The sequence below is a fragment of the Pongo abelii genome, chromosome Y (assembly GCF_028885655.2).
Source record: "Pongo abelii isolate AG06213 chromosome Y, NHGRI_mPonAbe1-v2.0_pri, whole genome shotgun sequence".
Taxonomy (NCBI): domain Eukaryota; kingdom Metazoa; phylum Chordata; class Mammalia; order Primates; family Hominidae; genus Pongo; species Pongo abelii.
In genome coordinates, this window is record NC_072009.2 from 23006596 (window position 1) to 23031139 (window position 24544).

Below are 24544 nucleotides of genomic sequence, written 5' to 3' on the forward strand. Positions count from 1 at the left end.
TCTGGCCCACTCCATTCCACTCCACTCCTCTACGTTCCATTACATCCAATTCCATTCCACTGCATTCCTATCCTCTCCTCTCCAGTGCACTCCACTCCTGTCCATTCCACTCCTTTCCATTCCATTCTGCTCCATTCCACTGCAATGCACTCCACTGCACTCCACTGCATTTCATTCAATTCCCTTCCATCCCATTGCATTCTTCATTCCACTCTGCTCCAACTCACTCCATTCCACTCCACTCCACTCCGTTCCATTCCACTCTACGGCATTCCATTCCATTCCTTTATTGCGAGAATACCTCAGTCAGCCAGCCAGCCTGGAGTGCAGTGGCCCCAACCCACCTCCCGCTCCGTTCCATTCCACTCCGCTCCACTCCTTTCCTTTCCGTTCCATCCACTCCACTACTTTCCGTTACTTCCGATTCCATTCCACTCCATTGCACTCCTTTCCACTCTACTGCACTCCTCTCTACTCCATTTCTCTGCATCTGATTCCATTTCGCTCCATTCCATTGCACTCAACTCCACCCCACTCCAGTCTACTTCATTCCATTCCATTCCGTTCCATTCCTCTCCATTCCACTCCAATCCACTTCACTTCACTCCACTCCACTCCAATGCACCCCATTGCATTCCATTCCATTCCACTGCATTCCATTCCATTCCTTTCTTTTGAGAGTATCACACTGTGTCACCCATCCTGGAGCGCAGTGGTACAATCTCAGCTTCCATTGCGTTCCATTCCATTCCATTCCATGAGACTCCTCTGCACTCCACTCCATTACATTCCACTTCACCCATCGTCACTCCACTCCACCCCTTTCCAATCCACTCCACTCCATTGCATTCCACTGTGCTCCATTCCATGCCACTCCGTTCTATTCCTCACCACTCCAATCGACTCCACTCCACTGCATTCCACTCCCCTCCATTCCATTCAATTCCGTGCCATTCCGATGTATTTCACTCCACTCCACTCCACTACCCGCCTCTCAAATACATTCCACTCCTCTCCATTACCCGCCTCTCAAATACATTCCACTCCAGTACACTCCATTCGATTACATTCCACTCCAGTCCACTCCACTCCTCTCCATTCCACTACATTCCATTCCATTTCGTTCCATTCCACTCCCCTCCCTTCCATTCGTTTCCACACCATTCCACTCCACTCCATTCCATTCCAATCCACTCTAATCCACTCTACTCCACTCCTTTCCACTTCTTTCGATTCCTCTACTTTCAACTCCACTCCACTCCCTTCCACTCCACTCCAATCCATTCCATTCCATATAATTCCACTCCCTTCCACTCTACCCCATCCACTGTATTCCAATCCACCGCTGTTAACTCCACTCTGCTCCCCTCCATTCCAATCCACTCCATTCTACTCTACTTCTCTCCATTCTATTCCTTTCCACTTCATTCCAATCTACTCCATTGCATTCCACTCCACTCCATTCCACTCCTTTCAGACCTTTCCACTCCATTCCATTCCTCTCCACTCCACTCCATTCCACTCCATTCCACTCAATTCCATTCCATTCCATTCCATACCCCTCCATTCCACTCTACTCCATTCCATGCCATTCCTTTCCACTTCACTCCACTCCACTACATGCCACTCCATTCCTCTCCATTCCATTCTGTTCCATTCCTTTCCACCCCACTCCACACCATTCCACTCCACTCCATTCCATTCCAGTCCACTCCACTCATCTCCACTCCAGTCCACTCCATTCCACTGCACTATACTCCATTTTATTCCACTCCCCTCCAGTCCACTGCACTCCAATCCTTTCCATTCAATTTCAATCCACTCCATTCCATTCCTTTCCACTACATTCCTTTCCGTTCCCTTCCATTCCACTCCATTCCACTCCTCTGCAACCCACTCCATTCTACTCCACTCCGTTCCACTCCATTCCATTCCACTCCATTCCAATCCACTCCTATTCATTCCACTCCATTACCTTCCACTCCATTCCACTCCACTTAACTCCATTCCATTGCATTCCATTCCTTTCCTCTCGACTCCACATCACTCCACTCCTTTCATCTCCACTCCACTCCACACAATTGCACTTCCCTCCTTTCGATTCCGTTCCATTCTCTTCCTCTTACTCCCCTCCATTCCACTCCACTTCCACTCCATTCCTCTCCATTCCACTCCATTCCATTTTATTCCATTTCATTCCACTCCATTGCATTCCCATCCACTTCATTCCATTCCATGCCACTCCACTCCACTCCACTCCAATCTGCTTCAGTCAATTCCTATCCACTTGCCTCCATTCCCTTCCATTCCACTCCATTCCATTCATTTCCACTCCATTCCACTCCACTCCACTACTTTCCACTTCACTCCATTCAATTCCATTGCGGTCCATTCCGTTCCACTTCATTCCATTCCTCTCCATTCCAGTTCATTCCAATCCAATCCACTCCACTGCATTCCATTCCTCTCCATTCCACTCATCTCCCTTCCTTCCCACTCCACTCTACTCCACTCCATTCCGTGCCATTCCATTCCATTTTGTTCCATTCCATTCCACTCCACTAGACTCCACTCCACTCCTTTAGATTCCATAGTACTCCATTTCACTGCATTCCAATCCACACCACTGCGTTCCGTTGCATTCCCTTCCATTCCATTCGACTCCTCTCCATTCCACTCCACTCCACTCCACTACATTCCAATCCATTGGATTCCATTTCACTCCATTCCATTCCATTCCACTCCATGCCACTCCACTCACCTCCACTCCCCTCCACTCCACTGCATTCTGTTCCATTCTATTCCATTCCAGTCCACTCTACTCCTTCCACTCCTGTCCACTCCATTCCATTCCACTCCACTGCACTCCACTACATTCCATTGCATTCCACTCCCTTCCACTCCACTCCACTCCATTGCAGTGCACTCCTCTCTATTCCACTCCACTCCATTCCATTCCATTCCATTGCCTTCCACTCCATTCTATTCTGTTTCACTCCATTCCACTCTACTCCACTGTACTACATTCCCTTCCATTCCACTCCTTTGAAATCAGTTCTTTCCTTCCACAGAATCTCTCTCGGTCACTAAGGCTGGAGTGTAGTCACACAATCTCAGCTCACATTTCTCTTCTCCATTCCATTGCATTCCATTCCATCCCATTCCATTTTTTTCTATTTCATTCCACTCCACTGCATTCCATTCCACTGCATCCCATTCCATTCCACTCTGTTCCTCTTCACTCCACTCCATTCTACTCCTGTCCACTACATTCCATTCCATTTCACACCACTGCATTCCATTCCATTCTTTCCACACGATATCACTGTGTCAAACAGCCTGGAGAGCTTAGGCACAATCTCAGCTCACATTACATGTCAACTCTCTATTGAACTGCATTCTATTGCATTAAATTCCATTGCATCCCATTCCATTCCTTTGCTTTCCATTACATTCAATTCCATTCCATTCCACTCCTTTCCACTCCGCTCCACTCCAGTACGTTCCTTTACATCCGATTCCATTCCACGCCATTGCACTCCTCTCCACTCCACTGCACTGCACTCCACTCCACACCATCCCGTTACTTTCTGCTCCATTCCACAGCACTACACTCCTCACCACTCCACTCCACATCATTCCATTCCTTTACATCCGATTCCATTCCATTCCATTCCTCTCTATTCCACTGCACTCTACTTCAGTCCACTCGAATCCACCCAATTAAAAATTCTTTCCATTCCATTTCTTTCTTTCAAGAGTATCTCACTCTGTCACCCAGCGTGGAGTGCAGTGGCACAATCTCAGCTCACATATCATTTCATCATTCCATTACATTCCATTGCATTCCATTCCATTCCAGTGCACTCCACTCCACTCAATTCCACTCCACTCCACTCCAATACGTTCCATTCCATTCCATTCCAATCCCTTCCATTCCACACTGTTTTATCGACAGGATCTCCCTCTCTCACACAGGCTCCAGCGCAGTGGCCAAATCACTGCACATATTTCTTCATTGCATTCGATTCAATTCCATTTCATTCCATTGGATTCCATTCCACTCCACTCCGTTCCATTCCACTCCACTCCGTTCCTTTCCTCTCCATTCCATTCCACTCCATTCCACTCTCCTCCACGACACTCCACTCCATTTCACTCCACTCCACTCCACTACACTCTTCTCCACACCACTCCACTCCACTCCAATCCATTCCATTCCATTCCATTCCATTCCGTTCCATTCCATTCCATTCCTTTTTTTCCACAGGATTTCATTCCGTCACAAAGGCTGGAGTGCAGTGGAACAATAACAGCTCACATTTCCTTTCAGCAGTCCATTGCATTCCATTCCAACCCAGTGCATTCCATTCTATTTCACTCCACGATACTCCACTCCACTCCGTTCCATTCCACTCCGTCCCATTCCATTCGTCTCCATTCGACTCCAATCCACTCCACTCCATTCCATTCAATTCCATTCCACTCCATTCCATTTCACTCTATTGCATTCCATTCCTTTCTATCCACAGGATATAACGTGTCACCCAGTCTGGAGTGCAGTGGCACAATCTCAGCTCACACTCCATGTCAACTTTCCGTTGTATTCCATTCTATTACAATGGATTCCATTGCATTCCAAAACATTCCACTACTGTCCACTCAATTCTATGCCATTCAACTCCGTTCCACTCCACTGCACTCCACTTCATTCCACTCCATCCCATTCCTTTCCACCCCATTCCACTATAATCCATTCCACCCCACACCACTCCATTTCATGCCATTTCGTTCCATTTCATTCCATTCCTCCACATTCCACTCCACTAATGTCCACTCTGTTCCATTCCATTCCACTGCGTTCCATTCCATTCCTTTCTTTTGAGAGTATGACACCCAGTCACCCTGCCTAGAGCACATTGGTAAAATCTCAGCTCCCATTCCATGCCATCCCATTCCATTCCACTCCAGTCCAGTCCACTCCATTCTGCTCTGCTCCATTCCAGTCCATTACACTGCACTCCATTCCCTTCCACTACACTCCAATCCACTCCACTCCACTCCACTACTATCCATTCCATTCCACTCCATTCCATGCCATTCCACTCCACTCCATTCCATTCCTTTCCTCTCCGCTCCACTCAATTCCATTCCACTCCACTTCACTCCAATCCATTCCACTCCTCTCCACTCCACTCCATCCCATTCTATTCCATTCCATGCCATTCTATTCCATTCCACTCCACTCCATTCCATTCCATTCCACTCCATTCCATTCCATTCCATTTAACTCCATTCCACTCCAGTCCACTAAATTCAATTTCACTCCGTTCCACTCCTTTCCACTTCATTCCATTCCACTCCATTCCACTCCAATCTATACGTCTCCATCCCACTCCTTTCCATTCCTTTCCACTCCACTCCACTCCAATCAACTGCGTTTCTCTCCACTCCCTTCCATTTCATTTCATTCCACTCCACTCCACTCCACTCCATTCCATTTGATTCAATTCCATTCCACTCCATTCCATTCCATTCCAGTCCGTTCGACACCATTCCACTCTAATCCACTCTACTCCATTCCACTCCATTCGACTCCATTCCACTCCGTTACCTTCCACTCCATTCCACTCCTATTCACTCCATTCACTTCCACTCCACTCCACACCACGATATTCCATTCAACTGCACTCCACTTCACTCAATTCCATTCCACTCCACTCCCCTCCACTCCACTCCATTCCATTCCATTCCACTCCACTCTACTCCAATGCATTCCATTCCACTCCACTTATCGCCACTGCATTCCATTACACTCTACTCCATTCCATTCTATTCCATTCCATTCCACTCCACTACATTCCACTCCAATCCACCTCATATCATTCCATTCCATTCCACTCCGTTCCATTCCATTGTACTCCATTGAAGTACATTCAGCTCCATTCCACTCCACTCCACACCACTCTACTCCACTCTACTCCTTTGCATTCCTTTCCAATCCACTCCATTGCATTCAATTCCACTCCATTCTATGCCAGTCCATTCCATTCCACTCCATTCCACTCTACTTCTTTCCACTCCATGCCATTACAGTCCACTGCATTCTATATCATTCCACTCCATTCCCTTCCACTCCACTCCATTCCATTTCATTCCATTCCATTTCACTCCATTGCATTCCATTCACTTCTTACGACAGGATATCACCATGTCACCCTGGCTGGAGTGCAGTGTCACAATCTCAGCTCATATTACATGTCAACTATACATTCCATTGCATTCTATTCCATTGCATTCCATTGCATTCTTTTAATTCCGTTGCATTCAATTCTATTCCTTTCCATTGCTTTCCATTCCTTTCCATTCCATTCCATTCCCCTCAATTCCATTCCATTCCACTCCATTCCAGTCCATTCCACTAAATTCCACTACACTACACTCAATTCTAGTCTATTGCACTCCATTCCATTCCACTCTGTTCCATTCCACTCCATTTGATTCCATTCCACTCCACTCCATTCCGCTGCACTCCATTCCATTCTGCTCCATTCCCCTCCTCTCCATTCTATCACATTCCACTCCACTCCACTCCATTCCATTATACTCCATTTCACTCCACCCCACTACAAGTCATCCCACTCCATTCCATTCCATTCCATTCCATTCTATTCCACTCCATTCCTTTCCATTGCATTCCATTCCATTCCACTCTGGCCCACTCCATTCCACTCCACTCCTCTACGTTCCATTACATCCAATTCCATTCCACTGCATTCCTATCCTCTCCTCTCCAGTGCACTCCACTCCTGTCCATTCCACTCCTTTCCATTCCATTCTGCTCCATTCCACTGCAATGCACTCCACTGCACTCCACTGCATTTCATTCAATTCCCTTCCATCCCATTGCATTCTTCATTCCACTCTGCTCCAACTCACTCCATTCCACTCCACTCCACTCCGTTCCATTCCACTCTACGGCATTCCATTCCATTCCTTTATTGCGAGAATACCTCAGTCAGCCAGCCAGCCTGGAGTGCAGTGGCCCCAACCCACCTCCCGCTCCGTTCCATTCCACTCCGCTCCACTCCTTTCCTTTCCGTTCCATCCACTCCACTACTTTCCGTTACTTCCGATTCCATTCCACTCCATTGCACTCCTTTCCACTCTACTGCACTCCTCTCTACTCCATTTCTCTGCATCTGATTCCATTTCGCTCCATTCCATTGCACTCAACTCCACCCCACTCCAGTCTACTTCATTCCATTCCATTCCGTTCCATTCCTCTCCATTCCACTCCAATCCACTTCACTTCACTCCACTCCACTCCAATGCACCCCATTGCATTCCATTCCATTCCACTGCATTCCATTCCATTCCTTTCTTTTGAGAGTATCACACTGTGTCACCCATCCTGGAGCGCAGTGGTACAATCTCAGCTTCCATTGCGTTCCATTCCATTCCATTCCATGAGACTCCTCTGCACTCCACTCCATTACATTCCACTTCACCCATCGTCACTCCACTCCACCCCTTTCCAATCCACTCCACTCCATTGCATTCCACTGTGCTCCATTCCATGCCACTCCGTTCTATTCCTCACCACTCCAATCGACTCCACTCCACTGCATTCCACTCCCCTCCATTCCATTCAATTCCGTGCCATTCCGATGTATTTCACTCCACTCCACTCCACTACCCGCCTCTCAAATACATTCCACTCCTCTCCATTACCCGCCTCTCAAATACATTCCACTCCAGTACACTCCATTCGATTACATTCCACTCCAGTCCACTCCACTCCTCTCCATTCCACTACATTCCATTCCATTTCGTTCCATTCCACTCCCCTCCCTTCCATTCGTTTCCACACCATTCCACTCCACTCCATTCCATTCCAATCCACTCTAATCCACTCTACTCCACTCCTTTCCACTTCTTTCGATTCCTCTACTTTCAACTCCACTCCACTCCCTTCCACTCCACTCCAATCCATTCCCTTCCATATAATTCCACTCCCTTCCACTCTACCCCATCCACTGTATTCCAATCCACCGCTGTTAACTCCACTCTGCTCCCCTCCATTCCAATCCACTCCATTCTACTCTACTTCTCTCCATTCTATTCCTTTCCACTTCATTCCAATCTACTCCATTGCATTCCACTCCACTCCATTCCACTCCTTTCAGACCTTTCCACTCCATTCCATTCCTCTCCACTCCACTCCATTCCACTCCATTCCACTCAATTCCATTCCATTCCATTCCATACCCCTCCATTCCACTCTACTCCATTCCATGCCATTCCTTTCCACTTCACTCCACTCCACTACATGCCACTCCATTCCTCTCCATTCCATTCTGTTCCATTCCTTTCCACCCCACTCCACACCATTCCACTCCACTCCATTCCATTCCAGTCCACTCCACTCATCTCCACTCCAGTCCACTCCATTCCACTACACTATACTCCATTTTATTCCACTCCCCTCCAGTCCACTGCACTCCAATCCTTTCCATTCAATTTCAATCCACTCCATTCCATTCCTTTCCACTACATTCCTTTCCGTTCCCTTCCATTCCACTCCATTCCACTCCTCTGCAACCCACTCCATTCTACTCCACTCCGTTCCACTCCATTCCATTCCACTCCATTCCAATCCACTCCTTTTCATTCCACTCCATTACCTTCCACTCCATTCCACTCCACTTAACTCCATTCCATTCCATTCCATTCCTTTCCTCTCGACTCCACATCACTCCACTCCTTTCATCTCCACTCCACTCCACACAATTGCACTTCCCTCCTTTCGATTCCATTCCATTCTCTTCCTCTTACTCCCCTCCATTCCACTCCACTTCCACTCCATTCCTCTCCATTCCACTCCATTCCATTTTATTCCATTTCATTCCACTCCATTGCATTCCCATCCACTTCATTCCATTCCATGCCACTCCACTCCACTCCACTCCAATCTGCTTCAGTCAATTCCTATCCACTTGCCTCCATTCCCTTCCATTCCACTCCATTCCATTCATTTCCACTCCATTCCACTCCACTCCACTACTTTCCACTTCACTCCATTCAATTCCATTGCGGTCCATTCCGTTCCACTTCATTCCATTCCTCTCCATTCCAGTTCATTCCAATCCAATCCACTCCACTGCATTCCATTCCTCTCCATTCCACTCATCTCCCTTCCTTCCCACTCCACTCTACTCCACTCCATTCCGTGCCATTCCATTCCATTTTGTTCCATTCCATTCCACTCCACTAGACTCCACTCCACTCCTTTAGATTCCATAGTACTCCATTTCACTGCATTCCAATCCACACCACTGCGTTCCGTTGCATTCCCTTCCATTCCATTCGACTCCTCTCCATTCCACTCCACTCCACTCCACTCCATTCCAATCCATTGGATTCCATTTCACTCCATTCCATTCCATTCCACTCCATGCCACTCCACTCACCTCCACTCCCCTCCACTCCACTGCATTCTGTTCCATTCTATTCCATTCCAGTCCACTCTACTCCTTCCACTCCTGTCCACTCCATTCCATTCCACTCCACTGCACTCCACTACATTCCATTGCATTCCACTCCCTTCCACTCCACTCCACTCCATTGCAGTGCACTCCTCTCTATTCCACTCCACTCCATTCCATTCCATTCCATTGCCTTCCACTCCATTCTATTCTGTTTCACTCCATTCCACTCTACTCCACTGTACTACATTCCCTTCCATTCCACTCCTTTGAAATCAGTTCTTTCCTTCCACAGAATCTCTCTCGGTCACTAAGGCTGGAGTGTAGTCACACAATCTCAGCTCACATTTCTCTTCTCCATTCCATTGCATTCCATTCCATCCCATTCCATTTCTTTCTATTTCATTCCACTCCACTGCATTCCATTCCACTGCATCCCATTCCATTCCACTCTGTTCCTCTTCACTCCACTCCATTCTACTCCTGTCCACTACATTCCATTCCATTTCACACCACTGCATTCCATTCCATTCTTTCCACACGATATCACTGTGTCAAACAGCCTGGAGAGCTTAGGCACAATCTCAGCTCACATTACATGTCAACTCTCTATTGAACTGCATTCTATTGCATTAAATTCCATTGCATCCCATTCCATTCCTTTGCTTTCCATTACATTCAATTCCATTCCATTCCACTCCTTTCCACTCCGCTCCACTCCAGTACGTTCCTTTACATCCGATTCCATTCCACGCCATTGCACTCCTCTCCACTCCACTGCACTGCACTCCACTCCACACCATCCCGTTACTTTCTGCTCCATTCCACAGCACTACACTCCTCACCACTCCACTCCACATCATTCCATTCCTTTACATCCGATTCCATTCCATTCCATTCCTCTCTATTCCACTGCACTCTACTTCAGTCCACTCGAATCCACCCAATTAAAAATTCTTTCCATTCCATTTCTTTCTTTCAAGAGTATCTCACTCTGTCACCCAGCGTGGAGTGCAGTGGCACAATCTCAGCTCACGTATCATTTCATCATTCCATTACATTCCATTGCATTCCATTCCATTCCAGTGCACTCCACTCCACTCAATTCCACTCCACTCCACTCCAATACGTTCCATTCCATTCCATTCCAATCCCTTCCATTCCACACTGTTTTATCGACAGGATCTCCCTCTCTCACACAGGCTCCAGCGCAGTGGCCAAATCACTGCACATATTTCTTCATTCCATTCGATTCAATTCCATTTCATTCCATTGGATTCCATTCCACTCCACTCCGTTCCATTCCACTCCACTCCGTTCCTTTCCTCTCCATTCCATTCCACTCCATTCCACTCTCCTCCACGACACTCCACTCCATTTCACTCCACTCCACTCCACTACACTCTTCTCCACACCACTCCACTCCAGTCCAATCCATTCCATTCCATTCCATTCCATTCCGTTCCATTCCATTCCATTCCTTTTTTTCCACAGGATTTCATTCCGTCACAAAGGCTGGAGTGCAGTGGAACAATAACAGCTCACATTTCCTTTCAGCAGTCCATTGCATTCCATTCCAACCCAGTGCATTCCATTCTATTTCACTCCACGATACTCCACTCCACTCCGTTCCATTCCACTCCGTCCCATTCCATTCGTCTCCATTCGACTCCAATCCACTCCACTCCATTCCATTCAATTCCATTCCACTCCATTCCATTTCACTCTATTGCATTCCATTCCTTTCTATCCACAGGATATAACGTGTCACCCAGTCTGGAGTGCAGTGGCACAATCTCAGCTCACACTCCATGTCAACTTTCCGTTGTATTCCATTCTATTACAATGGATTCCATTGCATTCCAAAACATTCCACTACTGTCCACTCAATTCTATGCCATTCAACTCCGTTCCACTCCACTGCACTCCACTTCATTCCACTCCATCCCATTCCTTTCCACCCCATTCCACTATAATCCATTCCACCCCACACCACTCCATTTCATGCCATTACGTTCCATTTCATTCCATTCCTCCACATTCCACTCCACTAATGTCCACTCTGTTCCATTCCATTCCACTGCGTTCCATTCCATTCCTTTCTTTGGAGAGTATGACACCCAGTCACCCTGCCTAGAGCACATTGGTAAAATCTCAGCTCCCATTCCATGCCATCCCATTCCATTCCACTCCAGTCCAGTCCACTCCATTCTGCTCTGCTCCATTCCAGTCCATTACACTGCACTCCATTCCCTTCCACTACACTCCAATCCACTCCACTCCACTCCACTACTATCCATTCCATTCCACTCCATTCCATGCCATTCCACTCCACTCCATTCCATTCCTTTCCTCTCCGCTCCACTCAATTCCATTCCACTCCACTTCACTCCAATCCATTCCACTCCTCTCCACTCCACTCCATCCCATTCTATTCCATTCCATGCCATTCTATTCCATTCCACTCCACTCCATTCCATTCCATTCCACTCCATTCCATTCCATTCCATTTAACTCCATTCCACTCCAGTCCACTAAATTCAATTTCACTCCGTTCCACTCCTTTCCACTTCATTCCATTCCACTCCATTCCACTCCAATCCATACGTCTCCATCCCACTCCTTTCCATTCCTTTCCACTCCACTCCACTCCAATCAACTGCGTTTCTCTCCACTCCCTTCCATTTCATTTCATTCCACTCCACTCCACTCCACTCCATTCCATTTGATTCAATTCCATTCCACTCCTTTCCATTCCATTCCAGTCCGTTCGACACCATTCCACTCTAATCCACTCTACTCCATTCCACTCCATTCGACTCCATTCCACTCCGTTACCTTCCACTCCATTCCACTCCTATTCACTCCATTCACTTCCACTCCACTCCACACCACGATATTCCATTCAACTGCACTCCACTTCACTCAATTCCATTCCACTCCACTCCCCTCCACTCCACTCCATTCCATTCCATTCCACTCCACTCTACTCCAATGCATTCCATTCCACTCCACTTATCGCCACTGCATTCCATTACACTCTACTCCATTCCATTCTATTCCATTCCATTCCACTCCACTACATTGCACTCCAATCCACCTCATATCATTCCATTCCATTCCACTCCGTTCCATTCCATTGTACTCCATTGAAGTACATTCAGCTCCATTCCACTCCACTCCACACCACTCTACTCCACTCTACTCCTTTGCATTCCTTTCCAATCCACTCCATTGCATTCAATTCCACTCCATTCTATGCCAGTCCATTCCATTCCACTCCATTCCACTCTACTTCTTTCCACTCCATGCCATTACAGTCCACTGCATTCTATATCATTCCACTCCATTCCCTTCCACTCCGCTCCATTCCATTTCATTCCATTCCATTTCACTCCATTGCATTCCATTCACTTCTTACGACAGGATATCACCATGTCACCCTGGCTGGAGTGCAGTGTCACAATCTCAGCTCATATTACATGTCAACTATACATTCCATTGCATTCTATTCCATTGCATTCCATTGCATTCTTTTAATTCCGTTGCATTCAATTCTATTCCTTTCCATTGCTTTCCATTCCTTTCCATTCCATTCCATTCCCCTCAATTCCATTCCATTCCACTCCATTCCAGTCCATTCCACTAAATTCCACTACACTACACTCAATTCTAGTCTATTGCACTCCATTCCATTCCACTCTGTTCCATTCCACTCCATTTGATTCCATTCCACTCCACTCCATTCCGCTGCACTCCATTCCATTCTGCTCCATTCCCCTCCTCTCCATTCTATCACATTCCACTCCACTCCACTCCATTCCATTATACTCCATTTCACTCCACCCCACTACAAGTCATCCCACTCCATTCCATTCCATTCCATTCCATTCTATTCCACTCCATTCCTTTCCATTGCATTCCATTCCATTCCACTCTGGCCCACTCCATTCCACTCCACTCCTCTACGTTCCATTACATCCAATTCCATTCCACTGCATTCCTATCCTCTCCTCTCCAGTGCACTCCACTCCTGTCCATTCCACTCCTTTCCATTCCATTCTGCTCCATTCCACTGCAATGCACTCCACTGCACTCCACTGCATTTCATTCAATTCCCTTCCATCCCATTGCATTCTTCATTCCACTCTGCTCCAACTCACTCCATTCCACTCCACTCCACTCCGTTCCATTCCACTCTACGGCATTCCATTCCATTCCTTTATTGCGAGAATACCTCAGTCAGCCAGCCAGCCTGGAGTGCAGTGGCCCCAACCCACCTCCCGCTCCGTTCCATTCCACTCCGCTCCACTCCTTTCCTTTCCGTTCCATCCACTCCACTACTTTCCGTTACTTCCGATTCCATTCCACTCCATTGCACTCCTTTCCACTCTACTGCACTCCTCTCTACTCCATTTCTCTGCATCTGATTCCATTTCGCTCCATTCCATTGCACTCAACTCCACCCCACTCCAGTCTACTTCATTCCATTCCATTCCGTTCCATTCCTCTCCATTCCACTCCAATCCACTTCACTTCACTCCACTCCACTCCAATGCACCCCATTGCATTCCATTCCATTCCACTGCATTCCATTCCATTCCTTTCTTTTGAGAGTATCACACTGTGTCACCCATCCTGGAGCGCAGTGGTACAATCTCAGCTTCCATTGCGTTCCATTCCATTCCATTCCATGAGACTCCTCTGCACTCCACTCCATTACATTCCACTTCACCCATCGTCACTCCACTCCACCCCTTTCCAATCCACTCCACTCCATTGCATTCCACTGTGCTCCATTCCATGCCACTCCGTTCTATTCCTCACCACTCCAATCGACTCCACTCCACTGCATTCCACTCCCCTCCATTCCATTCAATTCCGTGCCATTCCGATGTATTTCACTCCACTCCACTCCACTACCCGCCTCTCAAATACATTCCACTCCTCTCCATTACCCGCCTCTCAAATACATTCCACTCCAGTACACTCCATTCGATTACATTCCACTCCAGTCCACTCCACTCCTCTCCATTCCACTACATTCCATTCCATTTCGTTCCATTCCACTCCCCTCCCTTCCATTCGTTTCCACACCATTCCACTCCACTCCATTCCATTCCAATCCACTCTAATCCACTCTACTCCACTCCTTTCCACTTCTTTCGATTCCTCTACTTTCAACTCCACTCCACTCCCTTCCACTCCACTCCAATCCATTCCCTTCCATATAATTCCACTCCCTTCCACTCTACCCCATCCACTGTATTCCAATCCACCGCTGTTAACTCCACTCTGCTCCCCTCCATTCCAATCCACTCCATTCTACTCTACTTCTCTCCATTCTATTCCTTTCCACTTCATTCCAATCTACTCCATTGCATTCCACTCCACTCCATTCCACTCCTTTCAGACCTTTCCACTCCATTCCATTCCTCTCCACTCCACTCCATTCCACTCCATTCCACTCAATTCCATTCCATTCCATTCCATACCCCTCCATTCCACTCTACTCCATTCCATGCCATTCCTTTCCACTTCATTCCACTCCACTACATGCCACTCCATTCCTCTCCATTCCATTCTGTTCCATTCCTTTCCACCCCACTCCACACCATTCCACTCCACTCCATTCCATTCCAGTCCACTCCACTCATCTCCACTCCAGTCCACTCCATTCCACTGCACTATACTCCATTTTATTCCACTCCCCTCCAGTCCACTGCACTCCAATCCTTTCCATTCAATTTCAATCCACTCCATTCCATTCCTTTCCACTACATTCCTTTCCGTTCCCTTCCATTCCACTCCATTCCACTCCTCTGCAACCCACTCCATTCTACTCCACTCCGTTCCACTCCATTCCATTCCACTCCATTCCAATCCACTCCTTTTCATTCCACTCCATTACCTTCCACTCCATTCCACTCCACTTAACTCCATTCCATTCCATTCCATTCCTTTCCTCTCGACTCCACATCACTCCACTCCTTTCATCTCCACTCCACTCCACACAATTGCACTTCCCTCCTTTCGATTCCATTCCATTCTCTTCCTCTTACTCCCCTCCATTCCACTCCACTTCCACTCCATTCCTCTCCATTCCACTCCATTCCATTTTATTCCATTTCATTCCACTCCATTGCATTCCCATCCACTTCATTCCATTCCATGCCACTCCACTCCACTCCACTCCAATCTGCTTCAGTCAATTCCTATCCACTTGCCTCCATTCCCTTCCATTCCACTCCATTCCATTCATTTCCACTCCATTCCACTCCACTCCACTACTTTCCACTTCACTCCATTCAATTCCATTGCGGTCCATTCCGTTCCACTTCATTCCATTCCTCTCCATTCCAGTTCATTCCAATCCAATCCACTCCACTGCATTCCATTCCTCTCCATTCCACTCATCTCCCTTCCTTCCCACTCCACTCTACTCCACTCCATTCCGTGCCATTCCATTCCATTTTGTTCCATTCCATTCCACTCCACTAGACTCCACTCCACTCCTTTAGATTCCATAGTACTCCATTTCACTGCATTCCAATCCACACCACTGCGTTCCGTTGCATTCCCTTCCATTCCATTCGACTCCTCTCCATTCCACTCCACTCCACTCCACTCCATTCCAATCCATTGGATTCCATTTCACTCCATTCCATTCCATTCCACTCCATGCCACTCCACTCACCTCCACTCCCCTCCACTCCACTGCATTCTGTTCCATTCTATTCCATTCCAGTCCACTCTACTCCTTCCACTCCTGTCCACTCCATTCCATTCCACTCCACTGCACTCCACTACATTCCATTGCATTCCACTCCCTTCCACTCCACTCCACTCCATTGCAGTGCACTCCTCTCTATTCCACTCCACTCCATTCCATTCCATTCCATTGCCTTCCACTCCATTCTATTCTGTTTCACTCCATTCCACTCTACTCCACTGTACTACATTCCCTTCCATTCCACTCCTTTGAAATCAGTTCTTTCCTTCCACAGAATCTCTCTCGGTCACTAAGGCTGGAGTGTAGTCACACAATCTCAGCTCACATTTCTCTTCTCCATTCCATTGCATTCCATTCCATCCCATTCCATTTCTTTCTATTTCACTCCACTCCACTGCATTCCATTCCACTGCATCCCATTCCATTCCACTCTGTTCCTCTTCACTCCACTCCATTCTACTCCTGTCCACTACATTCCATTCCATTTCACACCACTGCATTCCATTCCATTCTTTCCACACGATATCACTGTGTCAAACAGCCTGGAGAGCTTAGGCACAATCTCAGCTCACATTACATGTCAACTCTCTATTGAACTGCATTCTATTGCATTAAATTCCATTGCATCCCATTCCATTCCTTTGCTTTCCATTACATTCAATTCCATTCCATTCCACTCCTTTCCACTCCGCTCCACTCCAGTACGTTCCTTTACATCCGATTCCATTCCACGCCATTGCACTCCTCTCCACTCCACTGCACTGCACTCCACTCCACACCATCCCGTTACTTTCTGCTCCATTCCACAGCACTACACTCCTCACCACTCCACTCCACATCATTCCATTCCTTTACATCCGATTCCATTCCATTCCATTCCTCTCTATTCCACTGCACTCTACTTCAGTCCACTCGAATCCACCCAATTAAAAATTCTTTCCATTCCATTTCTTTCTTTCAAGAGTATCTCACTCTGTCACCCAGCGTGGAGTGCAGTGGCACAATCTCAGCTCACATATCATTTCATCATTCCATTACATTCCATTGCATTCCATTCCATTCCAGTGCACTCCACTCCACTCAATTCCACTCCACTCCACTCCAATACGTTCCATTCCATTCCATTCCAATCCCTTCCATTCCACACTGTTTTATCGACAGGATCTCCCTCTCTCACACAGGCTCCAGCGCAGTGGCCAAATCACTGCACATATTTCTTCATTCCATTCGATTCAATTCCATTTCATTCCATTGGATTCCATTCCACTCCACTCCGTTCCATTCCACTCCACTCCGTTCCTTTCCTCTCCATTCCATTCCACTCCATTCCACTCTCCTCCACGACACTCCACTCCATTTCACTCCACTCCACTCCACTACACTCTTCTCCACACCACTCCACTCCACTCCAATCCATTCCATTCCATTCCATTCCATTCCGTTCCATTCCATTCCATTCCTTTTTTTCCACAGGATTTCATTCCGTCACAAAGGCTGGAGTGCAGTGGAACAATAACAGCTCACATTTCCTTTCAGCAGTCCATTGCATTCCATTCCAACCCAGTGCATTCCATTCTATTTCACTCCACGATACTCCACTCCACTCCGTTCCATTCCACTCCGTCCCATTCCATTCGTCTCCATTCGACTCCAATCCACTCCACTCCATTCCATTCAATTCCATTCCACTCCATTCCATTTCACTCTATTGCATTCCATTCCTTTCTATCCACAGGATATAACGTGTCACCCAGTCTGGAGTGCAGTGGCACAATCTCAGCTCACACTCCATGTCAACTTTCCGTTGTATTCCATTCTATTACAATGGATTCCATTGCATTCCAAAACATTCCACTACTGTCCACTCAATTCTATGCCATTCAACTCCGTTCCACTCCACTGCACTCCACTTCATTCCACTCCATCCCATTCCTTTCCACCCCATTCCACTATAATCCATTCCACCCCACACCACTCCATTTCATGCCATTACGTTCCATTTCATTCCATTCCTCCACATTCCACTCCACTAATGTCCACTCTGTTCCATTCCATTCCACTGCGTTCCATTCCATTCCTTTCTTTTGAGAGTATGACACCCAGTCACCCTGCCTAGAGCACATTGGTAAAATCTCAGCTCCCATTCCATGCCATCCCATTCCATTCCACTCCAGTCCAGTCCACTCCATTCTGCTCTGCTCCATTCCAGTCCATTACACTGTACTCCATTCCCTTCCACTACACTCCAATCCACTCCACTCCACTCCACTACTATCCATTCCATTCCACTCCATTCCATGCCATTCCACTCCACTCCATTCCATTCCTTTCCTCTCCGCTCCACTCAATTCCATTCCACTCCACTTCACTCCAATCCATTCCACTCCTCTCCACTCCACTCCATCCCATTCTATTCCATTCCATGCCATTCTATTCCATTCCACTCCACTCCATTCCATTCCATTCCACTCCATTCCATTCCATTCCATTTAACTCCATTCCACTCCAGTCCACTAAATTCAATTTCACTCCGTTCCACTCCTTTCCACTTCATTCCATTCCACTCCATTCCACTCCAATCCATACGTCTCCATCCCACTCCTTTCCATTCCTTTCCACTCCACTCCACTCCAATCAACTGCGTTTCTCTCCACTCCCTTCCATTTCATTTCATTCCACTCCACTCCACTCCACTCCATTCCATTTGATTCAATTCCATTCCACTCCATTCCATTCCATTCCAGTCCGTTCGACACCATTCCACTCTAATCCACTCTACTCCATTCCACTCCATTCGACTCCATTCCACTCCGTTACCTTCCACTCCATTCCACTCCTATTCACTCCATTCACTTCCACTCCACTCCACACCACGATATTCCATTCAACTGCACTCCACTTCACTCAATTCCATTCCACTCCACTCCCCTCCACTCCACTCCATTCCATTCCATTCCACTCCACTCTACTCCAATGCATTCCATTCCACTCCACTTATCGCCACTGCATTCCATTACACTCTACTCCATTCCATTCTATTCCATTCCATTCCACTCCACTACATTCCACTCCAATCCACCTCATATCATTCCATTCCATTCCACTCCGTTCCATTCCATTGTACTCCATTGAAGTACATTCAGCTCCATTCCACTCCACTCCACACCACTCTACTCCACTCTACTCCTTTGCATTCCTTTCCAATCCACTCCATTGCATTCAATTCCACTCCATTCTATGCCAGTCCATTCCATTCCACTCCATTCCACTCTACTTCTTTCCACTCCATGCCATTACAGTCCACTGCATTCTATTTCATTCCACTCCATTCCCTTCCATTCCGCTCCATTCCATTTCATTCCATTCCATTTCACTCCATTGCATTCCATTCACTTCTTACGACAGGATATCACCATGTCACCCTGGCTGGAGTGCAGTGTCACAATCTCAGCTCATATTACATGTCAACTATACATTCCATTGCATTCTATTCCATTGCATTCCATTGCATTCTTTTAATTCCGTTGCATTCAATTCTATTCCTTTCCATTGCTTTCCATTCCTTTCCATTCCACTCCATTCCCCTCAATTCCATTCCATTCCACTCCATTCCAGTCCATTCCACTAAATTCCACTACACTACACTCAATTCTAGTCTATTGCACTCCATTCCATTCCACTCTGTTCCATTCCACTCCATTTGATTCCATTCCACTCCACTCCATTCCGCTGCACTCCATTCCATTCTGCTCCATTCCCCTCCTCTCCATTCTATCACATTCCACTCCACTCCACTCCATTCCATTATACTCCATTTCACTCCACCCCACTACAAGTCATCCCACTCCATTCCATTCCATTCCATTCCATTCTATTCCACTCCATTCCTTTCCATTGCATTCCATTCCATTCCACTCTGGCCAACTCCATTCCACTCCACTCCTCTACGTTCCATTACATCCAATTCCATTCCACTGCATTCATATCCTCTCCTCTCCAGTGCACTCCACTCCTGTCCATTCCACTCCTTTCCATTCCATTCTGCTCCATTCCACTGCAATGCACTCCACTGCACTCCACTGCATTTCATTCAATTCCCTTCCATCCCATTGCATTCTTCATTCCACTCTGCTCCAACTCACTCCATTCCACTCCACTCCACTCCGTTCCATTCCACTCTACGGCATTCCATTCCATTCCTTTATTGCGAGAATACCTCAGTCAGCCAGCCAGCCTGGAGTGCAGTGGCCCCAACCCACCTCCCGCTCCGTTCCATTCCACTCCGCTCCACTCCTTTCCTTTCCGTTCCATCCACTCCACTACTTTCCGTTACTTCCGATTCCATTCCACTCCATTGCACTCCTTTCCACTCTACTGCACTCCTCTCTACTCCATTTCTCTGCATCTGATTCCATTTCGCTCCATTCCATTGCACTCAACTCCACCCCACTCCAGTCTACTTCATTCCATTCCATTCCGTTCCATTCCTCTCCATTCCACTCCAATCCACTTCACTTCACTCCACTCCACTCCAATGCACCCCATTGCATTCCATTCCATTCCACTGCATTCCATTCCATTCCTTTCTTTTGAGAGTATCACACTGTGTCACCCATCCTGGAGCGCAGTGGTACAATCTCAGCTTCCATTGCGTTCCATTCCATTCCATTCCATGAGACTCCTCTGCACTCCACTCCATTACATTCCACTTCACCCATCGTCACTCCACTCCACCCCTTTCCAATCCACTCCACTCCATTGCATTCCACTGTGCTCCATTCCATGCTACTCCGTTCTATTCCTCACCACTCCAATCGACTCCACTCCACTGCATTCCACTCCCCTCCATTCCATTCAATTCCGTGCCATTCCGATGTATTTCACTCCACTCCACTCCACTCAATTCCTCTCCATTACCCGCCTCTCAAATACATTCCACTCCAGTACACTCCATTCGATTACATTCCACTCCAGTCCACTCCACTCCTCTCCATTCCACTACATTCCATTCCATTTCGTTCCATTCCACTCCCCTCCCTTCCATTCGTTTCCACACCATTCCACTCCACTCCATTCCATTCCAGTCCACTCTAATCCACTCTACTCCACTCCTTTCCACTTCTTTCGATTCCTCTACTTTCAACTCCACTCCACTCCCTTCCACTCCACTCCAATCCATTCCATTCCATATAATTCCACTCCCTTCCACTCTACCCCATCCACTGTATTCCAATCCACCGCTGTTAACTCCACTCTGCTCCCCTCCATTCCAATCCACTCCATTCTACTCTACTTCTCTCCATTCTATTCCTTTCCACTTCATTCCAATCTACTCCATTGCATTCCACTCCACTCCATTCCACTCCTTTCAGACCTTTCCACTCCATTCCATTCCTCTCCACTCCACTCCATTCCACTCCATTCCACTCAATTCCATTCCATTCCATTCCATACCCCTCCATTCCACTCTACTCCATTCCATGCCATTCCTTTCCACTTCACTCCACTCCACTACATGCCACTCCATTCCTCTCCATTCCATTCTGTTCCATTCCTTTCCACCCCACTCCACACCATTCCACTCCACTCCATTCCATTCCAGTCCACTCCACTCATCTCCACTCCAGTCCACTCCATTCCACTGCACTATACTCCATTTTATTCCACTCCCCTCCAGTCCACTGCACTCCAATCCTTTCCATTCAATTTCAATCCACTCCATTCCATTCCTTTCCACTACATTCCTTTCCGTTCCCTTCCATTCCACTCCATTCCACTCCTCTGCAACCCACTCCATTCTACTCCACTCCGTTCCACTCCATTCCATTCCACTCCATTCCAATCCACTCCTTTTCATTCCACTCCATTACCTTCCACTCCATTCCACTCCACTTAACTCCATTCCATTCCATTCCATTCCTTTCCTCTCGACTCCACATCACTCCACTCCTTTCATCTCCACTCCACTCCACACAATTGCACTTCCCTCCTTTCGATTCCGTTCCATTCTCTTCCTCTTACTCCCCTCCATTCCACTCCACTTCCACTCCATTCCTCTCCATTCCACTCCATTCCATTTTATTCCATTTCATTCCACTCCATTGCATTCCCATCCACTTCATTCCATTCCATGCCACTCCACTCCACTCCACTCCAATCTGCTTCAGTCAATTCCTATCCACTTGTCTCCATTCCCTTCCATTCCACTCCATTCCATTCATTTCCACTCCATTCCACTCCACTCCACTACTTTCCACTTCACTCCATTCAATTCCATTGCGGTCCATTCCGTTCCACTTCATTCCATTCCTCTCCATTCCAGTTCATTCCAATCCAATCCACTCCACTGCATTCCATTCCTCTCCATTCCACTCATCTCCCTTCCTTCCCACTCCACTCTACTCCACTCCATTCCGTGCCATTCCATTCCATTTTGTTCCATTCCATTCCACTCCACTAGACTCCACTCCACTCCTTTAGATTCCATAGTACTCCATTTCACTGCATTCCAATCCACACCACTGCGTTCCGTTGCATTCCCTTCCATTCCATTCGACTCCTCTCCATTCCACTCCACTCCACTCCACTCCATTCCAATCCATTGGATTCCATTTCACTCCATTCCATTCCATTCCACTCCATGCCACTCCACTCACCTCCACTCCCCTCCACTCCACTGCATTCTGTTCCATTCTATTCCATTCCAGTCCACTCTACTCCTTCCACTCCTGTCCACTCCATTCCATTCCACTCCACTGCACTCCACTACATTCCATTGCATTCCACTCCCTTCCACTCCACTCCACTCCATTGCAGTGCACTCCTCTCTATTCCACTCCACTCCATTCCATTCCATTCCATTGCCTTCCACTCCATTCTATTCTGTTTCACTCCATTCCACTCTACTCCACTGTACTACATTCCCTTCCATTCCACTCCTTTGAAATCAGTTCTTTCCTTCCACAGAATCTCTCTCGGTCACTAAGGCTGGAGTGTAGTCACACAATCTCAGCTCACATTTCTCTTCTCCATTCCATTGCATTCCATTCCATCCCATTCCATTTCTTTCTATTTCACTCCACTCCACTGCATTCCATTCCACTGCATCCCATTCCATTCCACTCTGTTCCTCTTCACTCCACTCCATTCTACTCCTGTCCACTACATTCCATTCCATTTCACACCACTGCATTCCATTCCATTCTTTCCACACGATATCACTGTGTCAAACAGCCTGGAGAGCTTAGGCACAATCTCAGCTCACATTACATGTCAACTCTCTATTGAACTGCATTCTATTGCATTAAATTCCATTGCATCCCATTCCATTCCTTTGCTTTCCATTACATTCAATTCCATTCCATTCCACTCCTTTCCACTCCGCTCCACTCCAGTACGTTCCTTTACATCCGATTCCATTCCACGCCATTGCACTCCTCTCCACTCCACTGCACTGCACTCCACTCCACACCATCCCGTTACTTTCTGCTCCATTCCACAGCACTACACTCCTCACCACTCCACTCCACATCATTCCATTCCTTTACATCCGATTCCATTCCATTCCATTCCTCTCTATTCCACTGCACTCTACTTCAGTCTACTCGAATCCACCCAATTAAAAATTCTTTCCATTCCATTTCTTTCTTTCAAGAGTATCTCACTCTGTCACCCAGCGTGGAGTGCAGTGGCACAATCTCAGCTCACATATCATTTCATCATTCCATTACATTCCATTGCATTTCATTCCATTCCAGTGCACTCCACTCCACTCAATTCCACTCCACTCCACTCCAATACGTTCCATTCCATTCCATTCCAATCCCTTCCATTCCACACTGTTTTATCGACAGGATCTCCCTCTCTCACACAGGCTCCAGCGCAGTGGCCAAATCACTGCACATATTTCTTCATTCCATTCGATTCAATTCCATTTCATTCCATTGGATTCCATTCCACTCCACTCCGTTCCATTCCACTCCACTCCGTTCCTTTCCTCTCCATTCCATTCCACTCCATTCCACTCTCCTCCACGACACTCCACTCCATTTCACTCCACTCCACTCCACTACACTCTTCTCCACACCACTCCACTCCACTCCAATCCATTCCATTCCATTCCATTCCATTCCGTTCCATTCCATTCCATTCCTTTTTTTACACAGGATTTCATTCCGTCACAAAGGCTGGAGTGCAGTGGAACAATAACAGCTCACATTTCCTTTCAGCAGTCCATTGCATTCCATTCCAACCCAGTGCATTCCATTCTATTTCACTCCACGATACTCCACTCCACTCCGTTCCATTCCACTCCGTCCCATTC